The 6,035-nt window shown below is 47.9% G+C and overlaps 1 long non-coding RNA gene across 1 annotated transcript; it reads right to left on the bottom strand.

Moving 5' to 3' along the window:
* Positions 1–234: 234 nt before the first annotated feature.
* Positions 235–2,279, bottom strand: LOC131275360 (uncharacterized). Its single transcript, XR_009182803.2, has 2 exons — positions 1,821–2,279; positions 235–658 (listed from the first exon to the last, which is right to left on the bottom strand). It is a non-coding gene; the product is annotated as an uncharacterized lncRNA (long non-coding RNA).
* Positions 2,280–6,035: the final 3,756 nt, after the last annotated feature.

Here is a 6,035-nt window from a genome sequence, read left to right as displayed (position 1 = left end):
GTGTGAGTGTGTAGGGGCATATGTCTGAGTGTGTATGGTCCATGTGTGTGAGAGTGTAGGGTTCACATGTGTGAGTGTGTAGGATGCACTTGAGTGTGTAGGATACACGTGTGTGTCTGTTTTGGATGTACATTTGTGAGTGTGTACGGTGTACGTGTGTGTGGTGGGGATGGCTCTGGAACCATGACAGCTTTCATCACAGGTCCCCACATCTGGCTGAATTTACAGAAAAACTTTGCAAAGGCAAAAGGCCACAGTAGGCGCCCATTCCTTATTTTAATTGTGACAATAAGTCACTTATCTTTGTACATTTGTGGTACTCTCTGCGGAGAATCCACATGAAGCATCAATGCTGGTTCCAGAGGAGAAAGCTCCACGTCTGGTTTCCACTGAACGGGGTGAGAGCCCTGGGAAGGGAGACGGGGTGCTGGTCCCCATTTTACCAGGAACTGCTGGCTGAGCTTCGGCTGCTGGTGAGCTGTGAGGTCTCAGATGAGCCGTTTAGCTTCTCTGGGTTTCTGCTTGCTCTCCATTGAACACGGCAGACAGAACTTAGCTCTCAGAGCTCGGCTCCAACTCCACAGCACCAGGTCACCTCGACAGTAGCCCTAGAGCACTGGTTCCTCAGAAAACAAGCACGTGTCCTTGAAAAGGGCACCTGAATAAACCAGGAGAAATGCAGGGTTTGACCAAGTTAAACAGGTTCCTTTACTGCAGGACTTCTCAGAGCCTTTGATTTCCCAGTGTGGCTTGTGATGTGATTTGCCAGAAAGGTGACACAGCTTCCAGAATATGCTGGACTTACCTGAACAGGGAAACCTTTCTTTGTGGAGCAGTTTTGAAAACTAGCATTCCATGGAGCATACCTTGGAAAATCTGCTAGCAGGTACACCAAAACTTATTAATGCCTTATTTTTTTATTTTCGTATTTTTCAGGTTCTCAAGGTCAGGGAGCAGAGCCATGCTGAATACAAACCAGAAATCACCGAAACCCCAGTCACCGGCATGTGCTCAGGCTGTAACTTTACAAAACATTTCTCCTTACATGATGGCACTTCTCCCGCCCACAACCCTGTGGACCCGCACCCCCATTTTCAAATGATAAAACCCGGCCCCAAAGAGATGGGCCCATAACTCGGCTCTACCAGGTTCGGCTCTGTCCTTGATGTAGCACTCAACAAATACATTAGGTATTTTTATAAACAGTTGAGGACATGGGGAGAAGTGTCGCCCCTGGCAAGACGCCATGAGGCCGACACCCCCGCACCTGTTCTGCAGCCCCCACACTGGTGCGTGGAGCCCAGGCACGCAGCACTGTGGGGAGGCGTGGGGGAGGGCGCCAGGCGAAATGCCTGCAGAGCCGCTCTGGAAATCCCAGGATGCGAGGCCCCCAGCAGCTCCTGCGCACCACCCCCTCCTCAACCATGCAAGGTGCAGGCCCCTGGGCCAGGTGTGCCAGGTGCCCTCTATTACCCTGCAAAGGGCGGGGGTGGGGGCGAGGGAGCCAGAGCAGTGCTCTGGAGAAGTGCGCCAACGCGGAAACTTGAGTCACCCTGGGTGACAAGTGGTATCTGGGAACGCAGACGGAGAGCGCATGCTCCAGGCGACGCCAGGCTGCTGGGAATCAGGCCCGTGCGCCGCGGGTGCCAGGAGGTGACCCCTGCGCGCTCCTGCGCCGGCGCCCCGCCCTCTCCCATGCGCCCAGAGCCCGCCTGCCCCTCCCCTCTGGCCCGGCCTTCGCCCGGCTGCCGGCCTGTAGGCGGTGCGGGGCTCCAGGGGCCAGGCGCGCGTGGGCGCGGGACGCTCACTCCTTAACCTACACGGCGGTGGCTGCGCTCCCCTGCGCTGGGCTGGGCTGGGCTGGACTGGGCTGGGCATGGCCGGGCTGCGCCGCGCTGGACCGGGTGGCACTGGGCTGGACTGGGCTGGACTGGGCTCCGCTGGACTGGGCTGTCCTGGCCTGGACCGTGCTGGACTCTGCTGGACTGAGCTGGGCTGAGACGCACTGGACTGGGCCCTGCTAGACTGGGCTGGACTGGGCCGTGTCGGGGTGGACTGTTAGGCCGGGCGCTGTTGGACTGGACCCGGCTGGGCAGCTCTGGGCTGCGGCCAGATCCCCGGCTCGGCAGCGTCTCTCGTGGCTCTGCCCGGCTCCGTTTCGCCCGCAGGTGCCCCAGGCGCTCGCGGGCGGCCCACCCGGTGGAAGTGGGCGCGGGGCGGGCTGGCGGGTGCGGCTCCGGGCAGCCCCGCGGCCGCTTGGAAGCTCCTCCTTGGGCAGTGAGGCCCCGGCAGGCGCGGAGGCGGGACACCCGCTTCTTCCGGTCACTCCGGAGCTTCCTGTCGCTGAGCCGCTGGGACCCTCGCGGCCGTGGTCACGGTGGGCGGGGGCGAGGGCGGGGGCGGCTGCGGGCGGGGGGTCTCCTGGTCTGGGAATCCCTGGTCCCCGGCGGCTGCGGGGCGGCGTCCTCGGTGCAGGCCGAGACCCTCCGGGCGCCGCCCGCCCTCGGCGCCCACCACGCTCCCCCGCTCTTTCCTCCCGGGCCTTGGGGAGCGCCGGCAGGAGGCCTGGTCGCCGCCGCCAGGACCCCCGCTTGGCGCCTCCTCAGCCGCACGGCCCAGGGGGACCACTGCGGCCCCCAAAGTGCTCGCACCAGCTCCCCTTCCCCAGCCGCTCCGGAAGACCCGGCTTCACTTTTTTTTTTTTTTTTTTTTTTGGCGTATAGGTTTACCAAAAACTTAGGCAGAAAGTACAGGATTCCCATATACATGTCTCTTTTTTCATTATTTTTTTAAGATTTATTTCTCCCCCCCCCCCATAAGGTAGGCGCAGGCTCTATCAGTTGAGCAGTCAGAGTCCCTCAGAGGGTTTTCCCTATTATTAACACTTCACATTAGTGTGGTGACTTTCTTACAACTGATGAAACAATAATATTATCATTACCCTGTTTACTGTAGTCCACAGTCTACATGACGGCTCGCTATACAGTACAGTTCTACGATTCTTAAAAATTTTTATTTTTGTAGCATATGTGCAACCTAAAATGTTCCATTTGACCACTGTCAAATACACAACTCACAGGTATTTACTAAATTCACAGTGTTGTGCTACCATCACCACACCCGTTAGCAAAGCTTTTCCACCATCCATGTCAGAAACTGCACCAATCAAGGGTCAACTCTGTATCCTACCCTTCCCTCAGCACATGGTAAACTTGAATTCTAATGTTTTCACTATGCATTTGCATGTTCTAATTATTTCATAGCGGTGAGATCATACATGATTTGTGCTTTTATATCTGGCTCCTTTCAGTCAGTATGATGTCTAAAGGGTTCACCCCTGTTGTCACCATGTGGTAGAACGTCATGCTTTTTATGGCTGAATGATATTCCACGGTATGTCTATACCACATTCTGTTCACCCCTTTGTTTGCTCGTGCACATTTGGGTTGGTTTCGTCTTTAGACCCCTGTGAATATGCACCAGTGTGCAAATACCTTTTTGAGTCGCTCCTTTTCATTCTTTGGGGCGTATACCCAGAAGAGGAATCCACAGGTCATATGGTGAGTCTATACTTCACTTTCTGAAAACCTGCCAAACTGTTCCCACAGCAGCTGCAGCATTTCACATTCCACCAACAGTGTATGTGGTTTCCTGTCTCCCCACATCCTTGTCAATGCTCGTTATTTTCCGTTTTCTTAATCATAGCAGTTCTATGATTAAGCAAAACGGTATATCATTGAAGGTTTGTTAGGGTTTTATTTTCACTTTGCCTTTTTATTTAGTTGTACATCTTGGAGTATATCCTAAAACCATAAAATAGCCTCCTTGTTTTTAATGGCCATGAAATATATTGTTTGGATAAACTCCAATTTATTTTATTGTTAAACATAGAAATTTTATTGACTCATATTAATAAAACATAAAATCCATCTAACGCATACAATCAATGGTATTTGTACAATCATATAGTTTTGCATTCAATACTTCAATCATTAGTATTTTCATTATTACAATAATAAATTTTTAAAAAAACAAATAATTCATGACCTCTCAGTCTCTCTTTGCTACCTCTGCTATACATAGCTGCTATTTCTGGCTATTCGTGCACATTTGTTTCTCTTTTGAAAGCAGATTTATTGAGATATAGTAACATACTTTACAATATGTCCAAAGTGTGTAAACAATGGCTTTTAGTATAACCACAATGTTGTGCATTTTTCATCCCCCAAAAAATTGTAGAACAATTTCATTACTCCAAAAAGATAAACTCCACACCCGCTAGGAGTCACCTCTCAATCCCTCTATCCTTTCCCTGCCCTACATAACCGCTAATCTAATTTCACTTTATAAATTGATTTATATTTACATTTTACATAAATGGAATCATATAATATGTAATATTTTGTGTCTGGCTTCTTTCATTTAGCATAAAGTGGGGGTTTTTGTCTGATATTAACATCTTGTAATATTTACATATATCTGTTCAGTTTCAAAGTAAAACAGTCTTATATATGCAATATTAACCATATTCATATTTCACATGAAGTTTTAATATGCTGTACGGTCCCATGTTACATTTTTCAGCTTTCCTTTTAGTAAGATACATGGCCATAGACTTTCCCTTGACACCACTGCCACGCCCATATACCAGTGCTCCTACTTACAGACATTATGTTGTGCCTCCTCCTTTTCGATCCATCTCCAAGGATTAACAAATATCCTTTTACCAACTCTGCACAAGTTAACTCTCAGCTTTCCATTCTTTAACATCATTCTACTGGTGACCCATATTTATTAACTCCATGAGATTTCACCATTTATTTAGTTCAAAATAACATACTCATGCAGTATCTGTCCTTTTGTGTCCAGCTTGCTTCACTCACCATAATACCCTCCAGGTTCAGCCATATTGTCATACGCTTCACAAATTCATTTCTTCTTGCAGCTGCATAATATTCTTCATGTGTATACACCAATTCGTTTATCCATTCATCCATTGATGGAAAGGGTCATTTTCCTCTTTTGGCAATTGTGAATTATGCTGCTATGAGTATCAGTGTGCAGATGTCTGCTAGAGTCCCTGCTCTCAATTCTCCTGGGTATGTAACCAGTAGTGGTGTTGCCTGGTCACATGGCAAATCTATAATCAACTTCTTTAGGAACTGCTCAACAGTCCACCATGGTGGCTCTACCATTCTAAATTCCCACCAATGGTGAATAAATGTTCCTATGTCTCCACATCCTCTCCAACGCTTGTAGTTCTCCATCTTTTTAATAGTGGCCATTCTAATAGTTGTGAAAAGATACCTCATTGTAGCTTTGATTTGCATTCCCCTCATTGCTAGTTTTTTGCCACTTGTATTTCATCTTTGGACAAATGTCCATTCAACTCTTTTGCCCATTTTTTAGTCTGGTCATTTGGTTTTTTATAGGTTGAGTTGTAGCATCTCTATACATATAGATTTTAAACCCTTATCGGATAGGTGATTTTCAAATATTTTCTCCCATGGAGTCAGCTGCCATTTAACCCTTTTGACAAAGTCCTTTGTGGTTCAAAAGTGTTTAATTTTGGGGAGACCCCATTTATCTACTTTTTTCTTTTGTTGCTCATGCTGGGGATGTAAGGTCCATGAAAATACCACCTACCATAAAATCATAAAATGTTTCTGTACATTTTCTTTGTGTAGTTTTATGGTCTTGGATTTTATATTTATGTCCTTGATTCATTTTTACTTGATTCTTGCTCTGGGATTCAGATAGGGGCCCTCTATCATTATTTTGGTTATGGATGGATATCAAGTTCTCCCACCACCATTTCTTGAAGAGACTGTTAGGGTCTGTTAACATGGACTAGGGAGTTTTCTCAAAAACCCATTGGCCATAGAGGTGAGGGTTTCTTTCTGGACTCTGAATTTTATTCCACTGACTGATGTGCCTATCTCCATGCCAACACTATGCTATTTAGACCACTGTAATCTTGTAATATGTTTCAAGGTCAGGCAGTGAATTCTTCCCACATAATTCTTCCTCTTAAG

The sequence above is a fragment of the Dasypus novemcinctus genome, chromosome 22 (assembly GCF_030445035.2).
Source record: "Dasypus novemcinctus isolate mDasNov1 chromosome 22, mDasNov1.1.hap2, whole genome shotgun sequence".
NCBI lineage: Eukaryota > Metazoa > Chordata > Mammalia > Cingulata > Dasypodidae > Dasypus > Dasypus novemcinctus.
This window is presented reverse-complemented; position numbering and strand designations above follow the sequence as displayed.